At 43.0% G+C, this 25,479-nt stretch overlaps 1 long non-coding RNA gene across 1 annotated transcript; it reads left to right on the top strand.

Annotated features, from left to right (window-relative positions):
- The first annotated feature begins 2,758 nt into the window (after positions 1-2,758).
- LOC109281510 (uncharacterized) lies at positions 2,759-10,899 on the top strand. Its single transcript, XR_009461650.1, has 3 exons — positions 2,759-2,852; positions 3,219-3,255; positions 4,358-10,899. It is a non-coding gene; the product is annotated as an uncharacterized LOC109281510 (long non-coding RNA).
- Positions 10,900-25,479: the final 14,580 nt, after the last annotated feature.

Here is a 25,479-nt window from a genome sequence, read left to right as displayed (position 1 = left end):
GCGATTTCTCCCCCCTCCCCCCTTTTTCTAATAACTATAAAATGGTTCAAGACTTTATGTGCAGACTGACAGCCACTGGAGCCAAGGCTATGCTGTACCCTGAGTTTGCAGATTTATAGGCTCTAAAACGATGCCTACGCTAGTGTTTTCTACTGGCAAAGATAGCAGAAGTATGGAGAAGTGTGATCCCAGATTGACATAGCTGTGCTTTCTTTGTGGGTTTGGTGGGATGACATGAGGTTGCGCCACTAAAAGTACAACTGGACCCACATGAGCACTTCACTTGTCTAGTATGCCTGTGTTGCTATACCGGTAAAGAGCACCTGGCATAGCCTCAGGCCTAGTCTTTACTACACGCTCTTGCTTATATGATAATATTGCCCAATAATAAGTTGTTGTTTTTTTTTAATGTTTCCCAGTAAAAGCCCAAATGTAGGTGATGCTGCCACAGGAAAAAAGCGTGTTGCTAATATAACTTATTTCCTCTGAAGGCAGCACTGCCTGACTTCAGGCTAACATGTTCCCCATTTCTTTTGGGGAACACATAAGCAACACTGATAAAAAACAGTCTTTCCCCAATAAAAAACAGTCTTTTCCCAGTATAAGGTATGTCTACACCAGGAGTTTACTGTTTATACTTCAAGCATACTTATGGGAGTGCTTAACTGCTCCATTCATGTAGATGAATGTTAATACAAGTGCCTATTAGTTATAATTTAAATATCAACTTTGTTAGTGATTTCACTTTACTCAAAGCATGGAGAAATGAAAAAGGATCTTATCATGAAGTTCTGAACAATTTTGAGTAATGTCTTACTTTGGTACCATGAGTACACAGTGCTCAGGAGGGCACTAGGGTATATGTCAAAGATCCTAACATAGCTCACCAAGGTGTCAGAAGCCCAGGAACGTGAAGCCAAGTCCAAAGAGCAGAGCAGAGTAGAGCAGAGCATACCTGGTCTTTATTTTCAATATCTGTACAATCTGATATTGGTATCTAAGATGGGTAGGGTTTAATTTGCAGACAGAATCAACCCCTTCCCCCCAGGCAAAGATCTTCATTGACAGATGGGAGCTGGAGAATGTTGAACACTTTGCATCCCTTAGCAGCCATCTCTCAAAGGCAGCCAACATCGAGGAGGGGATCCAGTGTAGGATCTGATGTGCCAGCTTTGCCTTCAGAAGACTGAATCATTGCGTGTTCAATGATCATGATACCAGGACTCAAACAAAGCTTCTACTATACAAGGCTGTGGTAATCCCAATTTTTCTCTATGGCATTGAAGCTTGGGTGACCTGCATGGCCCACATGAAAAGCCTGGAATGCCATCATCAGCACTGCTGCTGGAAGATCCTTGACAGAGTGGGAGGATGGTTGCACAAATGCCAGTGTCCTCACTGATGCTTAACATCCCAGTATGGAAGCGTTGATTATTCAACATCAGTTGCAGTGGACAGGTCATCATGTGCGCACGTCTAATCTATGTATATCAAAACAACTGCTATACTCCCAACTCAGTCAAGGGCAAAGGATCCCTTTAACCACAACCACATTTGCCAGAGAGTCTGTGGCTCTAGGGTTGGCTGCCTTAGCTATCGACACACTCATTTATAACCCTTTATTTGACCTGTGGGAGTGATGATCCTTGACTGCGAGAAATCGCCGATGACAACAGCTACAACTGTTTTCCTAGTCTATTCTCCAGGGATAAGCTCAGTTTGATGTTGAAAAGATCCATCCATGCCAGGGTACCATGTGTAAATGAATGTCCACTTGTATTTGTGTATGGTTAGGACCCAGTCAAGGTTTAAATCAGGTGATCTAAGTCAACTCTGCCACCATTGATTGGCCAAGGGAATCTGTTATACTGATACTTGCCAAACAGCTCCACACTGTTTTTTTCTGTACATTTAAAAGGCGTTATCTCTAAGATTTGGCCTGACAACTGCCGCCTTCTGCAAAAACACAGATTACAAAGCCTAGGACAAAGCTTGTGAAAGTGGGGGGTTTGGAAGTGGGAAAAGGCAAAGCACTCTTTTTAAAGCGGTTCTGGCTATGAACTAACTTTTGAGAGGACATGAAGTGAATCCTGAGATTGATTGTCTTTAGGAAGAGTTGAAAAACCTCTTTCTCTGAAAAAGTATTTTCATGATAGTAGTGACATTCACAATTACAGCTGGTTGGAAATTTTCCAGTGAAACTAAATTTTGTAAAAAAATGCCAGTTCAATGAGCCCAAAATATGTCATTTTAAACATCTCTGGCTTGTCAAATTTTTGTTAAACTCAAGGCAGGATTCTTTTCATCAGTAGAACTGACATGAAGAAAAGCGTAACAGGGCAGCCCAAGGTACTACCAGTACCAGAGAACTACCAGTTTGGATCAAATCCAAATAAAGTTCCACTGCATTTTGACTAGTTCGATTTACACTATTGATACCTTTTTGTGCTCCAAAAACCTTTTCTCATTCTTTCCCCTGCAAAAATAAATAAATAAGTAAATAAATATTTTTGTTTTAAAAAGAAAAGAAAAAGAGTCCTAACCCAAGCAGTGTTTTTACCCTAAAAGGTAACATTTAAACATTCCTAGAATAGATAGGTAGACAGCACTTCTATTCCATTCCAGCCATCTTGCATTATGGAGTCATTGCAAAATAGATGGATTCCAGCTGTTAATAGTCAATGCAGCAAGGGGGCTGACTTGTATTTTTGTGGCGGGGGGAGGGAGGGGGCTTACATGATGGACACATGGAACTTTTTATGCATTTCAGGTGAGAGCCTTCTTTCCGAGGGGGGCCAGGGTCCTCAGGCCTCATGTACTCAGCACCTCTGCAATGGAGAACAACTTTTGAGGTAGGAGGCCTCCCACTTCAATGTATGTGTTATTAGACAAACTTCAGCTACATGATTACCTACTTTTTCCCACAGAGCTCCTGCCTTATTCAATGGATAGTTAGTAATTTTAGAGACAGGAAATTTACTTTTGTCTCATTCCCAATTCAGCAAAATACTTAACTTCAAGCATGCGAGCAGTCCTATTGTGTTCAATACTACTCACATACTTAAGAGACTATATCTTATTATTCTGCAGATTTCTTTCATATATATTTATAATCTCTCTTTAGTATTTATCTTTTCTGAGATGTTTATTGTTCTTCACTTTTTTTCAGGTAATTTTACCCTGATATGTGATTCATTTTGAATTGCCTTTTCTTTCAGGAAGGTTTGCCACCTACTCAATTAAAGGAATTTGAAGGTAGGTTTTATGCTCCTTGAGAACGTTGTATGACGATGAGTCAAAGACCTGGGTCAAATTCTATTATAATAGCATTTCTGTCAAGGGTCAAAAAACACTGGGGCAACTACTGGATCTAGTAATCTTATTCTAGGGAGCTAAGAGCCAGGTGTCATAATCCTTTAAAATGATACTTTCAGCAGTGCAGAATAACAGTGAGAGTAATTTTTCCCTTTTAAACTTAAAATCAAAGTACAATAAAATCTTTGTTATCTGGCATCCCTGGGGTAAGGGGATTGCCAGTTATGTAAAAATTCTGGTTATCTAAAATAACCTGGGAGGGGTTTTCAGATAATGCAGAGTGGAGGAGGGGGGTGGGGAAGGGAGTGGCAGTGGTTGCATGTGGAGTGGCAGCAGCACAGGGTGGTGGGTGGCGGCGGCGGCGGTGGTATGCAAGCTTTTCCCCATGCCCCCTCCCCCTGCATCTGGCCAGCCGATCAGAAATTCTGGTTAATAGAATTTCCGGTTACTTAAATGCTGGATAACAAAGAATTTACTATAGTAAGGACCTGTTATCTCTTCTAGTCCAAATGCCATGCCTACTAGGGCAGTAAGAGTGTCCTTTTCCTTCAGTGCTTAGGCAAATAGTTGTTGCCAGCTCTGACAGCTCTACCATTAATTTCACAACTTCTGTGTTTACCCAGAAGCCCCAGCTCCTGGAGACATGGTGTTAAGTTTTGATTTTAAATACGTTTTTACCTCTCATGATGGTAGGGAAAGGCTTGAAATTGTGACCAAATACATCCTAAAGACTCAAATGGAAGGGAACTAAGAAATAAACAAAATAAACATTTTTGTAAAATTATCATGATTTTGGAGAGCCATTTTGATAAATCTTTTATCACTTGAAGTTAGTAATAGTGGAGGCTAGTTTTAGGTGCTGTAATTGATGTGCCTTTGATTACAGACAGAAATCTCACATGATTCTATTTAAGATAATTTAATGTTTAAAGGTTCCTTAAGTTTTGTGCATTTAATCTTCTAAGTTGGAGAGACCCCATGTTATTTAGAATTACATATCTATATAAACATATTAATTCTTCACCTCCGTTTTCTTGTGCAGGGACCGGGATTCTCCCACCGTGATTCAAGACGGACTCGAGGGGAACGCCTCAAGACCTAAGGTTGAGGAGGACCGGGTTAGAGTGCTTCTGGAGGGGCTGGATGTGTTCAAAGAAGCAGGTCCAGATGCTCTCCACCCCAGGGTGTTGAGGGAGCTAGCAGGGGTTATTGAAGGGCCCTTGGCACGGCTTTACGAGCGCTCGTGGTGCTCGGGCCAGGTGCCAGATGGTTGGAACATAGCCAATGTGGTCCCCATCTTTAAAACAGGGAGGAGGGAGGACCCGGGCAACTATGGGCCTGTCAGTCTTACCTCAATCCTGGGGAAACTCTTTGAGAAGATCATCAAGGAGCACATCTGTGATGGGCCGGCATCGGGGATGATGCTCAAGGGCAACCAGCACGGTTTCATTAGGGGCAGGTCATGTCAGACCAACCTGATTGCCTTTTACGATCAGGTCACAAAAGCATTGGATGCAGGTGTCGCCATGGATGTAGTCTTTCTGGACTTCAGCAAGGCCTTTGACACTGTCGACCACCCCATCCTCATTAAAAAACTAGGCGACTGTGGCATCGATGCCTACACAGTCAGATGGATTGCAAATTGGCTGAAGGGTCGTACTCAGAGGGTGGTGGTGGACGGGTCATATTCGACCTGGGGGGAAGTGCGCAGCGGAGTCCCCCGGGGCTCGGTCCTTGGGCCCGCACTGTTCAATTTCTTTATCAGCGATTTGGATGCAGGGTGAAAAGCAACCTGTTCAAATTTGCTGATGATACCAAAATTTGGGGTGAGGTGGGCACATTAGCAGGGAGGGAAAGACTGCAGAAAGACCTGGATAGGTTGCAGGGGTAGGCTAACAAAAACAGGATGCGTTTCAATATGTACAAGTGCAGGGTGCTGCACAGCACACTTATAAGATGGGAAACTCCCTTCTTGAGAACACGGAGGCAGAAAGGGATCTTGGAGTCATCATTGATTCCAAGACGAACATGGGCCGACAATGAGAGGTCACGGTTGGCAGGGCTAACCGGACCTTATTGTGCATCCACAGGTGCATCTCAAGTAGGTCCAAGGAGGTGATCCTCCCCCTCTACACGACACTGGTCAGGCCACAGCTGGAGTACTGTGTCCAGTTCTGGGCACCCCACTTCAAGAGGGATGTGGACAACATTGAGAGGGTCCAGAGGAGGGCCACCCTCATGATCTGGGGACAGCAGGGCAGACCCTACAATGAGAGGCTACGGGACCTGAACCTGTTCAGCCTTCACAAGAGAAGGCTGAGGGGGGACCTGGTGACCGTCTATAAACTCACTAGCGGGGACCAGCAGGGTTTGGGGGAGACCTTGTTTCCCCTAGGGCCGCCCGGGATAACAAGGAATAACGGCCACAAGTTGTTGGAGAGTAGGTTTAGATTAGATATCTATAAGAACTACTTCACAGTTAAGGCGGCTAGGATCTGGAACCAACTTCCAAGGGAAGTTGTGCTGGCTCCTACCCTGGAGGTCTTTAAGAAGCGGCTTGATGCCTACCTGACTGGGGTCATTTGAGCCCAGTTTTCTTCCTGCCCAGGCAGGGGGTCAGACTTGAAGATCTACAAGGTTCCTTCCGACCCTACTTCTATGATTCTATGATTAAGGTAGTGAACAGCAATTTAGTCTTTGTAGAAAAAATAAAGTAGTTAACATTTATGTTACCCCGTATTTACATTCACAATACATATGTAATGATTGCCTATTACAGAATGACATATCTTGCTAATATGGTATTTGGTACTGTATTCATATGGTGGTATGTTAGGAATGGATAGAGTATATTATCTAGTGTTTCTCAATCAGTGGGATGTGTCCCACTGGTGGGACTCGAAGGTCTTGTAGGTGGGACTTCAACTCATTGCCCAATTGAAAAAATCAGTTGTTTGCACTTCAGATAGATAATCAACATATATCTCAAACAGTGCAATTTTGTGGGATTTTGGTTTTATCATGGTGGGACCAGGGTTTTTTGACAAAATGGTTGGTGGGACGTAAGGTGCAAAAGGTTGAAAGGAGCTGTTACAGTACTGTGTCAAAGGTCTATTTCTCTGTAAAATGAATTGGTTACAAATCATCTTTTTCTCTTACAATGTATCTGTATTTGGAATGTAAACAGTAGCAATAATGACTAGAAAGTAAACAACAGATGCCCTGGATCCAAATGTATTTAGATCTATTATACACAAAACAATATGCAAGCATGGTGTAACGAGGTTTAAAAAAGCCTCTATAATCAAACAAAAGGTAAATCCAAATACTTTTAGCTAAATTCTTAAGTGAAAAGTCTACCTGTTTGTGACTGCTTATTTTCCTTGAGATTGAAGAAACGTTAAAAGAAATTACAGAATAATTTGATTTTCTGATTTCTTTGACCCATATTTATTACCCAGGTTAGAGACTGCACTGTTCAATAATTGTGTTCTGGCAAGTAATATTAGAAAATAATATTTTGCACCTTTAGTTTATTATGGTTAGTAAAAAAGAAATTATTTGTGTTGGAAGTGCTTTTAGTTTTTGTTTTACCATTTATCCTGAAAAGAAATGCATTTCCAAGTTTGTTTTCACCTCCCCATAAAATTGAGTCTGATTAATAGAGCTGTCCTAATGATATCTCAGTGTTTTAACTGTCTCTGTTCTAGATTCTTTTTCATTTCCTAATGATTATAACCCTTCTTTGGGATGCCAGCAGTTAAACTGTGACACAGTCTAGAGGCAAGCATCCTATTTGGAGGATACCTCTGTGAAGCATTACAAATCTGAATCCAGTTGTATCAGTGTCTAGTAAAGAAGTTGCCTGAGGCTCCAGGCCTTGTGATGATAACAAAATTTACATAGAAGTTGTAGGGATCAAAGATGGTAATCAATATATATATATATTGATTTTAGTCTTAGAAAAGGTGCAGAATGAGGGAACAGCAAAAGTTCATTAAGATGATTCTTACTTTAACACAGTTTGCCTTCCCAAGTTGCATCGGAAAAGGGTGGTGCTTTTCCTGCAAATTAATAACACTTACATAGTCTGTCAGGAAGGAGTGAGGGTATGAAATGGCAACTTCACCTTCTCCAGAAGCAGATGTCATTTCTGTGAGGCTTTCACCAGCCATGGAAGTGCCAACAGTAGTCTTTCAATACTTGTAAAGGCCAATAGCATGTGAGAAGTCTATCAAGAAGTGTACACATGCTTCAATAAACATAACCAAGGAAATCAGTTTATAAAAATGATATATTTATTTTCAACTCATAACACTAGCAGAACAGCTTTTGCAGAAGTTCCTATGCCCTGGGCTTCCTGTATGAATTCAGCTTTGCATCTGTTCTCAATCTGCTGTACAGATTTTTCCTTAAATTTAAATTTAAAGGTTTACCACAGGTGGGGATTGGACACCCAATCTGCAAAGCACCTCTCTGAATTTATATCATAGAAGCTGATATGGCATGTTTCCAGAAATTAGGGGAGCCAGGGCAAGCAGTTTGTGTGTCAGTGATAGTATCTGCATATTTAGAAGTCCAAATACCTCTAGAAATTTTTTCCTTTGTAATAAAAGGCTGGACAGTGCTACTGTGGCCCCACAGCCAATACGTACCAGAGAGAGCAAGATTGCACACTAATTATTTAATTAAACATGTAATTACAAATATTGAAATATTTGAAATATATATTTAAACATCTAGAACTCTAAACATTTTCATACTAACATTTTTGGAGTTTTGTGCCTTTGTTTCTCCTCTTAAGAGGTCAAGCAAAGTAGTTCAATATACTTATTTCAGTTTCATGTAGTTATTGCACTTTTTTGAAGTCCAATGTCTTTTAGCAAAATAGAGAGTAGTAGTCCATCAGGATGAGCTTTGGAAGTAAAACTAGTCTGGTATCTCACTGCAAGAGAATCACTTGAAGAAAAAAACTAACATCTGCAAAATCCCATTTTTTTCCTTTCAGTGCTGTGACAAAATTCCAGAGCATTTATATAAACTTCATGAGAAATACAAGTCTGGATACAGGCCAAGTATTACATATTTCATTATTGATTTTCTAAGAAAATGAGTCATTTAAAATTTGGTTTTATGATCTGAATCCTCAGTGCTTTGCCAGTGGGAACTATCCAGTGCCCATTTGGGACTTTGGGCAGGTGCAATATTCTGTCTGTGAGCAATTCATTATATAAGATTAGGGCTGTAGATTATAGCTCAGTTACTATAAATGCTATCTCTTCCTTCATTACAGCTTCATTATTCTAATTCACTACTAATTCCAGCCTTAGGAGTCAGTTCAGATAATATAATCAATTGCTTAGGATCAGCGGTGTAGTTTGTGAAGAGTGTGAAAATCAAACACTTGTTCAGTAATTAAATTCTGTCCTGCCGGAAGGGACCTCAATAAATCATAGAGTCCGACCCCTTGCATAGACAGGAAAGAGTGCTGGGTTCAGATGACCCCAGCCAGATGCCTATCTAACCTCCTCTTGAAGACCCCCAGGGTAGGGGAGAGCACCACCTCCCTTGGGAGCCCATTCCAGATTTTGGCCACTCTAACTGTGAAGAAGTTCTTCCTAATGTCCAGTCTAAATCTGCTCTCTGCTAGCTTATGGCCTTTATTTCTTGTGACCCCCAGGGGCACCTTGGTGAGTAGAGCCTCACCAATTCCCTTCTGCGCCCCCATGATGAATTTATAGGTAGCCACAAGGTCACCTCTCAACCTTCTCTTGTGGAGGCTGAAGAGGTCTAGGTGCCCTAGTCTCTCCTCGTAGGGCTTGGCCTGCAAGTCCTTAACCATACGAGTGTCCCTTCTCTGGACTCTCTCCAGGTTATCCAAATCCCTCTTAAAGTGTGGTGCCCACTTTATCTACTGATGCATGATAAAGTGCAGTTAGCTTTGCTGATGAAATTGCTGAGTTCAAAATTTCAAAATTGCAAATTGCTTTGCTGATGAAATTGATACATTGAAATTAGCATCTGCATTTGCAAATAATATTTTGACTGTCATTCATAAAATTACCTAAATGAGAAGATCACATTGCAAGAAGTAGTACAGAAACTTTCAGAATCTATTCCAGTTCCCAGTTAAAGGGAAGTGACATCTAACTAGGCAATGAGGAGATGGACTTAAAGGAAAACCAGAACCTTGAATAACTTAGGAAAATTGGAAGAGAATACCTGAATCGATTTGGAAATGTAACTCACTATCATAATGTTATATATGCTATATTACTAACATAGGAGTTTAAAATAAAAGGTTATTTAAGTACATTTCTCTCTCTTTCTATACCTAATGAAGCATGTTTCACATGTGAAAGCTTGTCTGAGTCTATCCTAGTCATGCAGTCAGCCCAATAAAAGATATGACCCACAATAATCCTTGCCGCCTTTTCCCTAGGAAGCTTGGAGCTTGTACCTAGTTAGACGTGGCAGTCAAGTCCTATGAAATAGGTTGCTTATTTGTTCTATTTATTTTGATATGATTATGCAGCCAGGGCTCCAGGCAACTGACAGGGAATTTGAGCCTATTTTTCATATGAAGTTATGTAAATCTAATAAAAATGGTTTCTTTCATAAGGAGGTTGATTTGTTGTTTAGTAAAGGAATTGGGGTGATTAAGTAGAGGAAAAGGGATATAGTTATGGTGTGGTTTATAATTAACCAAAATAAATGTAAGTAAATGGATATTATGTATCTTTGAATACAGAGAAATAAATCATTGAGATGAATCAAAGGACACCAGGCATTTATTTAGGACTTACTTTTTCTTGATAACTTTCATCAAATACATCCCCAGAGTTTTATAAATTATGTCCCCCTTCCTGAAAAAAAATGTGACTGCCAGAATCACTGAAATGCAGTTGTCTCAAGGCTGGAAGGTAGCAGCTCTTTAACAGTTGATAACTTTAGAAAACCAAAGGGTACAAGAAGTGAAGAATAATGTTAAATTGAACTTTTGAGGTAAACTTTGGAGACAGAATTATAACGCTTAAGAGTTAAGAGATGCTCATATGTAGTTTCGTGGTGTTTTTCAGTGTTGTTATGCTGTAAACAGCAACAAAATTGTTGGAGAAAATGATTAAGGCAAGGGTGTGGTGGCAGATAAAGCAATAAAAAATGTGAATGTTTCTCTGCTGTTTTCATCTGAAGGCTTCTTTCCACAGTGTTGACTTTTGACTTTGCTGTATTTAGTCAGGCTGAACCTTTCTCTTACAAAACACACTTTTGAAAGGTTACAGGTCAGTCTGGGTGGAGAAGATTCATCACATGTGCCCAACCAGGATTTTATGGAAGTTAGTCAGGCCAGCTTTATTGTCTAGTACAAGAGGATACACATTTGATAGTCAAAGATTGATTAAGGGGTATCTGGGCACACGTCGCTTTATTGCTGCATTTCTAGAGCTTGCATATATATATTGGATCCATTCTCAGTTCCTGTGCCAAAACACTGGGAAGTATGATACTATCATTTTTATTTCAGGACTTTGTTTCAAACCATGATTTAACTATGGTTAATAAATACATGTATCTGGCTCCTTATTATTATGCATGTAATGATTAAATGTTGTCTGGTGTGGAGGGTCCACAAAAGGTACACTTAAGTCATACATAATAGCTTCATTTGGGGTAATAATTGAATGATTATGGATAGGAGTCTGTGAACTAGGGTCTGGGAGCGTAACCCTGCCAACCTGCAAGGGGCTCATATGAAATTAGAGTTTTGGGGGTGTAACCCGGGTGTGCCCTATTCTCAGTAGGATGGGATGGGTAGGCAGGAGGGGGTGCTGTGAGAGGGATGCCAGAATTTCGAACAGATCCCTCTTTCCTTTATTGAGTTAGCCCAAGCCCAAAGTTGTTACCTATATACAATTTATTGAGTTATAATATACATAAACATAAAACTAAATATCATATACATACATTTACAGTGAACATTAACTAGTAACCGAGGTCAAACCCTGAAAAACACTATTTACGACATCACAATACAACATTTCAATCGCAAAATATAAGGTGCAAATGTGAACAAGCTTAATAACATCTATTTTCTTAATATAGTCCATGCCCCATGGCAAGAGATAGTCCTCCTTCCAATGGGGTCCTTTTGGGGGGGTGTCCAGGAAGCACCAGGGGCCCCTCCCCTTAGGGTCTTGACTAGGCGGGGGGGGGAAGGGGGGCTGCTCACCCAGCCCTTTCTCTGGGTTTGCACACCCCAAACGTCTTTCCCCTGTGGGACCCAAGGGCCCAATGACTCACACTTCCTCAGGTGGTGGTGGTCAGGGCACAGCTCAATGGGGTTTCCCCTGTTGGAGTGCCTCTCCTGCACCACTGGGCTCCTCTCTACCCTGTGCCCTGCTGTGAGCACCGAGGGCTCAGCTTCTCTCAGCTGCTGCACCACTGCTGTTGGCTTCTGGGTGCTGAGCCTCATGCTGCAGCACTACCATTTCCCTGTGCCCAGGTTCAGCATTGAGGGCCCTCTTAGCACAGGCCAGGCCCTTCAGGCTCCGGCCACCCATCCTCATGCCAGGTGGCTAACCCAAGGAGCCTCCGCTACTCCCTGGCTCCCAAGGCTTGGGCCCATGTGCCACCCTGCACACTGTGGGACCTGGCTGCTTGCTGGGAGATGAGGCCTGAGCCGCCTCACTGCGGGCCCCAAGGCCCTGCTGGAGTTGCAGGCTCAAGCCACCACTTGCAGTTCCCAAAGCCTGGGCTCCATGCACCAAACTGTGCACCGTGATGGGCCCAAGCAGTCTCACACTGTTTCCAGGGCCAGGTCTCCACACACCGTCCCTGTGCACTGTCAACAGCCCGAGTGGTCTTGCACCGCTCCCAATGCTGCTTCTCCAGTGGCAGCGTCAGGAGCCTTTGGCCTATTGCCTGCTGGGGGAGAGCTCCCCAGCTTTTCTTGGCTCCGCTCTTCTTGAGTCCCTTGCTGCATCTGCCCCTCCTGCTGGGCACACAGCTCCTTTTATAAGCTCCAGGGATCTGCCCCTGAAGTCTTCCAGACCTGACAGTTTACAGTCTTCAATCAGGTCCGGGAGAGCTCTTCTCCTCCTCCCCTCAGGAAAGGGGCGGGACTTTATTTCTCCTGCTGCCTCCTGATTGGTGGGTGGGCTCCACCAATCAAAACAGCAGAATCTCAAGCCTGGGACTCAACCCAAGCTCTGAAAGGTGAGCCTGCTACAGGGGCAATCTAGGATCGAAAACAGGAAAGAGATGTCAGATCTGTGTGCCTGAAATTCCATTGTCCCACAAATGCAGGGAGACTCCCAATGCCTGAGGAAGGGTGTTTATGCCTGAAAACTTGCAGAGAACTTTTTCCAACTATATACTTGGTCTAATAAAAGATACCACATCTCCCTAAAGAACCTTGCCTGCCTATTGTTGCACGAACTCTTTGGTAGATGTAACATCTGTTGGGAGTAACTATATATCTTGGCTATGGGTTTCATCTCTATAATTTCCATCTGTCTAGAACCTGAGGGTGTTTATACACCTGCCCTGGGAGGCGTCTAATTAAAGTGCCTGAAGTGTCACCTGTATCAGCATTCCTGTGCTGAAAAATGGTGGTGGGATGCTTTAACTAAAACTCGTTCTTTAACTAGACCTTTAATCACCATTTAGGTCACCATTTAGGTCACCCCTGTCACCATTTTTCAGCATGGGGATGCTGATACACATGACACTGGAGTCTGCTGGAGCACGGTAATTACCATGCTCCAGCAGACCTGATTAATTGAGTCTGCTCCAACACGCTGTAATTACAGCATGTCAGAGCAATCTCAATGTACATGTGTATAGGCATCCTAAGTGTGCTGACAGACATAAAAAAAAAACAGCAAAAAAATGGCTTTACTTTATACTCCATGTGTCCCCATGCCAAACCCAGCACGTGCCCAGAGGAGGCATTGCATTTGTAAAGCATGTCCCCCCCCTCCTACGTCTGTCAGTGCTCTGAATGCACAACCTCCATATAGGTGAAATAAATTTCATCTGCATAAAAGTATAGCTAACTGATACAAACGGTGCAGACAGAAGTTATATTTGTTGCGTGATCGGCCCCTTGAAAGTGCTCTACAACTGTGCTGTGATATGTGTGTGGCTGCAAAGTGCTTTAAAAGTGGCTGATTGCATGACAAATTAACCCTTATCTAATTAGGGATCAGATGAAGGTGCTCCAAAGTGGAGTACCTTAGGGAACTTGTGCTTTTTAAGATCAATCTGTCAGGTTATCAGGACTAGGTTGATGGAGCCCAGCTCCAGCCCTAGTGCTGTCTGTGGGAAGGGAGTGGGGTCGGGGAGCCGTGGGCTGGTGTTTGCCCAACCTGAGTTAAAGAGGGGGCTGGTGGATTAGAGTCCCCCTGCTTTGCGGTCCCCCACTGCCCTACCTCCTTCAGTTCAGGCTGGGCAAACCTCACCCCACAGCTCCCCCTCCCTTCCCACAGACAGCACTAGAGAAAATGCCAGCTGGTAGAAAATAAAAAATAGTTAATGGAAACCTATATATTTGGACAATAAGTATTTGTACTGGTCCACAATGGAATTTCTGCTCAAGATAGATGGCCACCATAGCCAAGCGGTCAGGGCATTTCTCGGGGAGACCTAGGTTCAAGTTCCTATACTGCCTGTTTTAGATCAGGAATTTTAAGCTGGGTCTTCCACATTCCAGGTGAATGCCCTCAGCAACAGAAGTATTCTCTCTCTGGACCAATTAATATTTAATGATTTAAAAATTTAAATTTATAAAAATTATATACTGTACCAGATAGAGAAAGAATGCTTTTATAATTGGGTGGTTAAGACATTTGACTAGGATATGGAAGACTCGGTATGTATAGAGGTTACATTTTTTGTGCAATGAGGCTCCTGAAAGTAGCTGGCCGTGCACTGCTTACCTGGTCTGTCTCAGAGATGTGCAGGGGCTCATGGGCTGTGAGCCCCCATGGTGGGTGGCTGCCAGGCTCTGGGCCCACAGCACCTCTGAGCCAGTCTGGCTGCATGTGTTGGGCTCGCTGACAGGGTAAGCCACTGCCCGGTTGTGCTTGTGTCCCTATCACTGAGCTGCACCTGCCGGGGGTGGCCTCATCTCCATGGCCTGGCCTGGCCCCACCATGCTGCTGCCTTGGCTGAGGCTGAGCGAGGCCGTTCCGGGCCATGAGGGCAGTTAGGTTGCCAACTCTGCTTGAATCTATTTTGGGAGGTTTCATTACATGATGTAATGATATTTATGACTTTACGTCAGGAAGGCAAATGCACATTACTATTACATTCTAAAAGCTCGCTGGACACCTGTATAAATCAGATTCAACATTTCATATTTATTTTAATGAATGCCTGATCATTTATCTCCCAGGTGACTCTCAGCAGTCTCCTAGAGATTTATCTTTAACTAGTGAATTGCCTGAACAGAATGATGGGGGGGAGGGGGGAAAGCTTGCTAACCCTAACCCCCCCTCCCACACCGCCACCACCTCCGAAGAGTGGGGGGGGAGGAAGCTTGCCCTGCCATTCCCTCCATCAGCACCCCACTACTGCCACTCCATCCCCTCTGTCCCCGCCATCATGGCAGCATCCTGCTATGCTGTCACTGCTGCCTCCTGTCTGTAATGCTCTTGGAGCACTCTGATTGGTTGTTTCAGTAACCACAGTGCTCCAAAAGCATTACAGACAGACAGATGGACTAAGCCCTTTATTATATTAGAATTCCTAGATACTCCAAGGCAATCCTTGAGAGCTGGCAACCCTAGGGTGGGGGGCCACCCCCAGCAGTTGTGGCCCTGTGACAGCCACTCCTCACACCCCAGCTGGGCCAGGCTGGGCTGGGCAGTGCTGCACAGACCCCCCGCTCCCTGCCCCGTGGCGGTGGGGGGAGGAGGAAGAAGAGTTCCTCCCCAGCACTGGACAGAGCCCCCCTCCCCGCACCATGGGGTGGGGGAACTCCCCCTTCGGGGCCTGGGCTGGGGCTGGGCAACCTCACACAGAGCCCCCCTTCTCCACCCTGTGGTGGCAGGGGGTGAGGGGAGGAGGAGGGGGGGAAGAGTATCCCCCAGCATGAAACAGAGCCACCCTCCCTGCCCCATGGGGGGAGGGGTGGGAGAAAGAGTCCCCCTCTGGGGCCAGGCAGCATCTCATGGAACCCCCTTCCCCAGTCTGTGGTGGTGGGGGAGAAGCAGTGGGAAGAGTCCACCTCCACAGCTGGGCAGCCTCTCAGAGCCCCCTCCCCTCCTCACCCCATGGCAGTAGGGGCAGGGAGAGGAGGAGGGGGAAGAGCCCCACCCAGCACTGAATATAGCTCCTCTCCCCGCCCCATGGCAGTGGGGGAGAGGGAGAAGTGGGAAGAGCTCCCCTCTGGGGCTGGGTAGCCCTGTGTGCTGGGATTATTCCCTGCTGTTAGGGAGCCACTGGGGTGGGCAGAGCTCTCCCCTCCTCCTCTTCCTCCCCTGCCACAGCAGACATTCCCTCTTCTCCCACCCTCTGAACACTGCAGGCCAAGGTTGGGGTTTAAACCCCTCCACAATCTTACTCAGGCTTGCTAGGTCCTGGTCATGCACCCCCTCCCCCCTGCCCCCAGCTCTGCTCCCCTGTGAAAGGGAGGGCTGCTCTAGCACCCCCCAGCTTCTGGCCTGAGACACTGCAGGCATGCGCCTGAATTTCCTGAATTGTTTATCCATTTGGAAACCGATTCTCTCTCTGTAGGTTAGACTAACCTGCAAAGATTGAATCAATTCAGGTTTGGGCTTTTTGAATGTCTGTCCCTAGCCCTTATGACTTTCTTCATTAGAACTGAAATCTAATCTGGTTATATGAAAATAAACATTTGTCTTAGTTGGGAAAATGCAGCAAGTTCTCTTTGGCATTTTGCCAGTCCATTTACCCTTTTGGGGTGTGTGAGTTAGGGTGCAAACAGATGTTGCCCTTGTACCATCATAAACACGTTTGTGGTGGCAGAAGTTGTGAGCAAACAGACTTCCTAACACACTCATGTGCCAAGTACCCAAAAATGTTGTCATGACCAAAGGTAGTCATGGTTTGTGATGCCTTAATGGGAGAAAGTCTGTTTGCTTATCACATGCCACAGGACTTGCCCGGCAGGGGATTTCTCCTGGCAAGCATCTGCAAGTTCCAAGGGCCAAGTGGGTGCCTCCCTTTTCAGATATGTGCCCTGAGTCAGGGTATGGCACCAAGGGCCATTGTCTCATAGGATTGGGCCCTGACTTGGGCCCCAGTGATATCTATAGATGCCTATGAAGCAGATTAGCAATGCCAGGATTCATTCTGGCACAGCTGAGCCTACTTGAATGACTATGTCTGTTTATAGCCTTAGCTATTTAACTTTTTAGACATAACTATGCCCATTGAGCGTTCTAATCAGTCAGGAAAATTAGCTCTCTCCCTCTGCTTCAACAGAAGGTTAGTTAATGGCTGCATTAGACGATGTAACAAATAGTAAATAAGAATGTAAGTTTTTGTTAATATGGTTCAACTGTGCTATTGGCACATACAGGGGTGGATCCAAAGGGAGTGCAGTGGCACGGCTGCACCCCACCTTTCAGCTTGGACTGCACTAGGGGTGGTTCTGGGGATTTTTTAAAGTTCCCAAAGCAAATAAAAATGTCCCCGCATTCCCTTCCATGCATGTCCCCCCCCCTGCTTTCCTACTCCCCTATTTATGGCTGCTACTTTCCCCCCTGTTCCAGGAGTGGGGGAAGCTTCAAAGCCACTTCTGCCTGCTCCAGGTGGGCTGTGTGGGGGCTTGGCTTAGTTGGGAACAGTGATAGTGGCAGTGATGGACTGCTCCCAGGGAACTGGGCAAGATAGGGGAACCCACTCCCCCTCCCATTGCTGTGCTGCCCCTGTGGCTGAGTTCAGCCCCCATGCAAACTGGCTGAAACAGAAAGGAGTGGCATTGAAGCTTGCACTGCCCTCAGAACAGTGTGGAAAGCAGTAGCAGTAGGCAGGGGAGGGAGTTAAGAGGAGGGAAGAGGATGTGTCTCTGAGGATTGAAGGGAAAGGTGGGGGATTTTTACTTGCTTTGGGGACTTTAAAAAAGTCTCTAGAGTATCCCACAGCACAGTGTGTTCACATTGGTGGCTTGCAGGGGGAGAGTGGGAGTGGAGGTGCAGCCACCCCTGAAGTACAGGTGGATGCTCCTACACCCCATTTTGTCAAATCCTGAAACCACCCCTGGGTACATATGAATCTGTGTCTGTAGCATATGTACTACAAACTAGGGGTGTGTGAAATGGGCCATATTTGATTTGGATTTGGATTTGGCCTGAATCGGGGACTGTGATTCAATTAGTTGATTTGGATCACTATCCCCAATTCAATTCAGCCTAATCCAAATCTGAAGATTCGATGCTGATTTGGAGAATCAGTGATTTGGACATAAGCACAGCTTTAAATGTTTTTTCTACATATCTCGACATACCAGGCACGGCTTGTGAATTCTGCGATGCGGGGGCAGATGGAGCGTCCCACAGGAGCACAGGGCCCCCATCATGTGCCCAGTAGTGAACCCAGAATTGGACCGGAAATATTTCTGGTCCACTTCTGGGTCTGCCGGGGAGTGTGCAGCCCCCCCCCCGCCCCCCCCCCGGCTTGCCAATTGGCTGCAGGGGGACCCCGGCTGCCCCACAGACCCAGGAGGCACTAGTTGCTGAGCCGGGGGGGGGGGCACAGGGAGGTGCCGGGGTGGTGGCCCCCAGGCCACCCAGAAGTGGACTGGAAGTGCTTCTGTGTCTGCTGCTGAGTGCGCTGGAGAGCCCCCTGCTCTCCTGTGGGATGCTCCATCTGCCCCAGCATCTCACCCTTCACGATCTGCCTCCTACCTTTAGGTACGTATAAAAAACATTTAAAGCTGTGTCTATGTCCGAATCTTTCCGAATCTCTCCAAATTGACTCGGAGGGTTCTGATTTGATTCAGAGAGATTAAAGGGTCCTCTGATTTGATTTGGATTTGGAGATTCAGCCACCAAATTGGGCCAAATCTCCACCAAATCAAATCAGGGACTGAAGCTTGGCACAGTCCTACTACAAACCTCAATTTTGGAGGGTGAATAGGACTAATTCCTATTTCCCTGTACATGTTTAAATGTAGAGTTATCATATTTCCCTCAAAATGGAACACTCAACTCTCCAGCATGCTTGTATGTTTCCAAGCGTTAGAGAATGTGGTGTGGGGGGGTGGGTGTCACATAATTCCATTTTTGCCAGAACAGCCTTGTTTCAAACATTTTTCCCAGGTGTCCTGTTGAAAATGGGAGAAAATTTTTCATTTGACCATACTGATGGGATGTGTGGTCAGCCTACATAAATGGCCCATATGCAGCCAGGTAACTGCAATTTTTGGCAATTATGCACAGTTTGTGATACAGCTCTAGATGCATAAGTATGCCCATGTCCATTATTCAGGGATGTATTTGGTAGCTGTGTTGCTCTGAGACAAAAATAAATGTAAATCTTTAGAACTCTTGGTTCAGAGATGATAACTTTTATTAGACCAACTAAGAAATCACAAAAAAAAAATCTTTTTCTGCAAGCTTTTGGGTGCACACACCCTTCATTAGGTTCAGGGAAAATGAAAGATGGTAAAAAGTCCCCATAGGTAGAAAATAAACTTTATTTTTACAGAGAGGGAGCTAGAGGTGGAAGTCTGTTCCCCTGGGTTCATGAGAATGTCTTTGTGAATTGCAGCTGCTTTAATTAAAGTGCCATAGTGTCTCGTATATCAGCATCCCCACACTTTAGTTCAAGTGCCCTCACCACCATTTTTAAGTGCAGGGATGCTGATACATGAGACAGGGGAGGCTGCTGGACTGCAGTAATTACCATGCTGGAATTATAGCACATTGGAGCAGCCTCTGTGCTCGTGTACAGGCACCCTAGAGTCTAGGTCTCCTGTATCCTGGGCAAGTGCCCTAACTACCATGCTACTGGGAGAACACGACAGTGCTATTCTCCTCTTCTGTCATTTTGCTTCTGGCAAACACCTGTGATGGAGATTCTGTTTCACCACAGAGCAAAATAGAATTTGAAACTCTAAGTGACTGAAACTGTAGTTATATAGCTTTGTATGTACCATTTAGGCATCTAATGTAAAACAGGATTTGGTCCATAGTAGCTCACTCATGTACACTGGACAATATCTCCAGCTGGAATTCAGTTCTGTGGGATCTTATCTATTCTTTATTTTTATTGTGATTTTATGCTCCCTATTTGTTCAGCTGCTGGGACTAGGTTCACTCATGTAGTCTTTGAATTGTATTAATTAGCCCCATACTTATTCTGAGTTATAATACATATGCTCTTCTTCTAAGTTTTAGGTGCCTCTGACACTAATGAAAAATTAAATTGCCCAGAGAATTATGTTAATTGATACTTCTCCCTTTGAAACCAGAATATGGCAGTTATTATTTCTTTATCAATCACCACTCATTCCCCAAAAAGCCTGAGTAAATACAGTTTGAAGTGTGTCCTGCTGGTCAGCACATACGTGCAGTTTCAGATCAAGGATGGAGGGAATTGGTTCTGCAATTGAATTCGTTGTGGAGGTCTCTGCCAGAAGTATCCTTTCCCTCAGTTTAATCTGCCTCCAGCCTTAGCATTAGAAGTAGCCTTTGGAATGAGCACTGTGTCAATGAAGGTTACTCTGCAGTCACAGATAAACCTCTCAAAGCCTTTTTTTATCAGAGTTGTCCGGATAACCATATCTATTACACCCCTGAGCACCCTGGTATGGATCTTGAGTCTCATGCCATCATTTTTCTCAGGATGAAATCAGGCAGTTCTCCCAGTTTCAGATTGGGCTGTATGCCTCAGAGAAAACAGATATTAGGACAATAAATAGTTCAGAATCTACCTGCTTACCATTCTCTAGATCTGGCAATCAATCCAGCTCTTTTAGACTCCTCTACAGAGTCTCTTTCTGTCAACATTTCCCTCTGACAGCTGCTCTCCTTTTTCTGAGAAGGGCTTTCTAACTGTTTAGTAATTTTTGATCTCTCCATATCTAGCATTGGCAGAAGACCCGCGACCCTCACTTGAAGATTTATAAGAATATCATTGTACATTCTCACTCCCACTTGTTTGTTTGGAGGTTTTCCCCACCCAGTCCAGAACTGGCTGGGAACTGTCCCACTTCTGGGACATGCCTTTGTTTTTTAAAGATATGATTTTTAAAAGACCTGTGGTATGCACCTTGTTTGTTGCGTTGCTTTTGCTGCCTGCACCATGAAGGTTAATTCATGTGACTGGCTGGAAAAGCTATGCACTAATATACTTATTTAGATTTCACTAGCATTTCCCTGTAAATGTCCTGTTAAGCCTACCTTCAGTGGAGTACTCTGCAGCTGCCTTTTACCATACTGGATTGAAAAGAAAAGTTGATAATAAAATAGAGTGAAGAAATAGCATTTGTAACTGAGATGTTTGTATAGAACTTGGTGTTTGGACTGAGCCTGAATTAAGGGCAGATGGATGATTTAGAAATCTTATGTGCTGTTGTCACAACATTTCAAGTCTTAATCACAGAAAGTTAAAAGACCAGCTGATTCTACACCATAAAGATTGTTACTATTAAGAAACAGTACAAAACTTAACAGTAGAAAGTGCAAAGTTGTACACTTAAGGACTAACACCAAGACCTTTTGCTGGAAACTGGGGGCTTTTAGTTGGGGGTGATGGAGGAGGAGAACAATCTCAATGATCATGAGCTGACAATGTGGCATGGTCATACAGAAAGCCAATATAATTGTAGCTTGCATGAAACAGGAATGATTGAGTACACTTCTACTAGACTTTGGTGAGATCTCATTTAGAATGTTGTGTACAGTTTTGGTCATCTATGTTGAAAAGAGATGACTTTAAACTGGAACAGGTGCAGAGAAGGGCTACTAGGATGATTAGGGGAATGGAGAACCTATTTTAGAAGATTAAAGAGCTTGGATTTTTTTAGCCCAGCAAAATGAAAATTGAGAAGAGATATGTTTACTCTTTATAAATATATTCAAGGGATAAATGCTAGGAGGAATAGAGAACAATTATTTAAATTAAAGGATAATACTGGTCCAAGATCAAATGTGTACAAAATGTTTGTGAATACATTTAAACTGTAAATTAGAGGAAGGTTTCTAACCATGAACAGAATGAAGCTCTGGAGGGCAGTGGGAGCAAGAAGTTTATATTTTTTTCAAGACTGAGCATGGTAAGTTCCTGGAAAGGATAGTATGACAAGCTAGGGGTGATTCTGGTGTAAGTATTTTAAGGTTGAATGTGCTAGGCTTGCAATGTCTTGGGGTTCTGAGGTGCTTCTATATCGTTTTGAAGTCATGATTTAGTTTACGTGACTGGGAACTGTAATCAGGATTGTGTTTAATATTAGTAATGATGACACTTCTCTGAGGTTGGTAGATCAGGATGATCCCATTATTAGAGATCATAAGGTCATTTTCATTCTAAAGCATTACAGAATGTCATGCTAACTGTATTATGTGAACTCCAATTATACATTCTCCTGATTCACGGACAGTAGAGCCTTCCTGTTTACAATGAGGTAATGTCTGCCATCAGATCAGTCCACTACTGAACTCGATGTACAGACTTCCTATATAAAGACTAAGCAGCACAGAAAAAGCATGCAGTTGGAAATACTTTATTATGTATATTTGTTTCATAATAGCACTGTAAGCAGCAGCACACTGATATTATGTGTCCCATACTAAGCAATTTTAAATATAATATGCAAGCATTATATCAGGATGTTAATTTTATTCTAAGATAATTGGATATAATGACTGTTTTACCAGCTTCCCTGTTATAGAATAGTTTTGAATCATGCTGTGAAACTGTTTCAATAGTGTTATTCTTTAAGGTATATAATTACTCTAAAATACATGCTTCATTTTATACACACTGTATTTTTACAGATAATGATCAAACCATGACATAGCTCTCAACAGATACCTGAAGATCTCTAATTTGCCTTTAGCTATAGAACATCTGCCATCTTACAGGACGTAACTCTATGTGCAGTGTATCTTACCTCACTGGTTTTCATAATGAATGAAGTATTTGGAATAATATATTAGGTGTTTTGAATAGTAAGACGTCTATAGAAACAATTATTTTAAACATTTTTAAAACCAATTCTTTATGAGTTATTGAACGGTATTTTCAGGAAAACTAGCTATATGCAATATTTCACTGTTTAAAGCTAGTATAGTCCAGCTACTGCAGTAAAATTGTGCTCTGATTTGCATGAAGACCACTTTGCTCACTGGGGAAAACAGAGCAGTATATGGTCCACAGTCTGCAAGTGTCATTCTGATGTATAGCCAATGTATTACAAATTCCATTTTATATTACAAATTCAGTTTGTATTATCTCTGCCATATAAGATTGTAGTAAACTCTAAGAAAAGTTTCTGAGGGAACTTTCCTTTCCCAAAGATTGTGCACTTGGTTAGTTAAGGCAGAATAGCTGACGATGTTAATCACTATCTTCATGGTAATTTGTTCATGTACCCTTATTGAAACAGATTCACTAGATCAGGAGTCAGTAGCCTTTAAACAACAGCAGGGCAAATTAACACAGCTCAGTCCTAGAATGGGCCACTGCTAGTGACCCTTGTGCCACCACTGATTGCTGCTAATCCCACTGTCACTGGTAGTTATTTCCCTGTCAGTGATTGCTGCCATTATCCCAGCTTTGTAAACCAGATGAAATCTTTTTGCAACCCAAATCTGGCCTGCAGGCCATAGGTTTCCAGCCTCTGTGCTATTCCATAGATAATTCCATGGCATGAATATCTACTCTATCCTGCAGTGTAACCATTCAACCCAACATGTTTTGCTTTTAAATAGTTATATATAGACATTTAGACCTAACTTTTGGCCTTGACCCAAACATATATATATATATTTTGGATCAAACTACTAAGAGCTGAATAATGTTAGGGTAATAAGGAACACGGCAGGGAATGAAGATGGGTGAAAGAATGTATTGAGGAGCAGTGAGTGAGTTGTAAGAGAGGAAGGCTAGTAGTAGTTTGGGCTGTGCATTTAGTAGGGCAGGGATAAATAAAGAAACAGGGCTATCAAGGACAAGGGAAAAGAGTGGGGTTAAAAAATGGAAATAATCAAAGCTATACTTGGGAGAATATGATAGAGAGAACTGCCACTTTGTGGGAAAACAGAACACACCAATCTTCTGAGAAGCAGCTGTAGGTAGTGGATTCCCTCAGGGATATAGAATTAGAATACTGGTGAAATCCTAGCTTCTGCAGAGGCTTCGGAGGTTGCAAGAAGGTTGGGGGAATATATAAATCTGGCCCAGCTCATGCCAGTGAGAAAGTCAGTTTCAAAGAGGTTATGGTTGAAGTGGAGAGTGTGGAGATTGACACAGCTCAGGAAAGCTAGACTGGAAGCCAGCAGTTGGGTAGAACTGAATACTGAAGAGAACAGAACAGAATCACAGAAAAGGAAGGTGCTAAATCTGGGAGGGTTTGTGCATAGTCTGGGGTCTGGTTCCCTTTGAAGACCTTTGGTTCTGAAAAGGGAAAAAAGGACCTTAAACTTCAGTCAAAGAGCTGCAGAAGACATAGGATTTGAGTCTAGAAGTAAGAAGGGTGCAAAAACCCAGAAAAATAAATATTAATATACTTTAGTTTTAGAAATGGATATCTTCTCTGTCTTCTTCCCTTTTCTGACAACCCACTTCCAGTGATGGCCAGGCCTTCCTAGCCCATCAGGGAATAACTTGGGGATAAGTGACCTGTACAGAGAATGCTAAATCAATATTGCAGGAAAAACTATCAGTGTTGTAGTTGCATATTAAGTGCAACTGCTGCACAAAAATCTTCCTTAATGTTATTTATAGCTACTAGATTGTATATACTACCAAGTAAACTATAAACTTCTAGGAAATTACTAATCAGCTCATCCTTCTAGTAGTCCATTTCTACTTCCTCATAATTTTCCCTTCTCAGCTTCAACTATCCTTTCATCAATCACAGACCTCTTCTCTTTCTTCATCTAGAACAACCAGTATTCAGCTTTAAATTTGATACAGAAAATAGTAGGGACACACTTTTGTGGATTCCAGTTTTATACCTCCTATATAAAAAAATAAGAGATTAATGACTACCTTTTGCAACCTGACCAGCATACCTTGCTTAACTACCTAAAGAACCACACATGGAACTGTATACAATGTAATTTTTGAAATCCACACCTATCCTATATAAATCATTATAACATATGAATTTATAACCAACACAGATGGCACTCAGAAGCACTCAGTTTCCCATTCCTCTTTCAAAATAACTATGGATATAGGTTGGCTATGAATGGTGTAAAATAGCTTGTTGAGGCTGGAGTTACATAGAAGACAGTCTGACTTGAATGGCTATTATCTTACTTTTATGGCTTTTTGATGGACTTAATGGCTTGATTTATATATATTTTTGTAACCTGAATTCCAAGATGACAGAATTATCTCTCTTTCAACAGGGCTGATTATATGTATATGTGATCCAGGGGCTAAAAGGGAAAGTAGCATCTCCTTTCCCTAAAATGGAAAATGTTGCATGAGTACAGAGTTATCCTTATTACATAAAATTAGCCATGACTATGACACTTCATTTTCCAAAATTCAATTTTAAAGCTTTCTGTCAAATTCCCATACTTGATCTTAGTTGTAGCCTTCTTTTTTAATGCCCTTGGAACTTGTTGGCTCTCCTGGACATATGTCTAGCTCTTCATTTCTGATTATTAGATTATTATTAATTGGATTGGATTATTTCAGTCTGATAGTGTGTAAAAGTACTTGCACATACTTGGCAGGATTGATTTTTATTGACAAACACTAATAAACGGTGATTTCACCTCACACTGATAGACCAATGAAAAAATATTACCGTCAGTAATAATCAAAATTTATAGAAAGGTGACTATAACAGGGAACCCTTACTCCTGTTATAGGACAGTGGCAAAAGAGTGGGAGGGACAGAGGGCAGAGGGGTTAAAGAGGAAAACAATGGGTGATATAATGACTTGTCAACTAAGCAATCAGCTGCTCAATCACAGGTGCAGGTAGTAGGCTGGAGGGACATAAGAAGCC

Source organism: Alligator mississippiensis, chromosome 4 (genome assembly GCF_030867095.1).
Source record: "Alligator mississippiensis isolate rAllMis1 chromosome 4, rAllMis1, whole genome shotgun sequence".
NCBI lineage: Eukaryota > Metazoa > Chordata > Crocodylia > Alligatoridae > Alligator > Alligator mississippiensis.
Note: the sequence above shows the minus strand (reverse complement) of the source record. Positions and strands in the feature narration are given on the sequence as shown.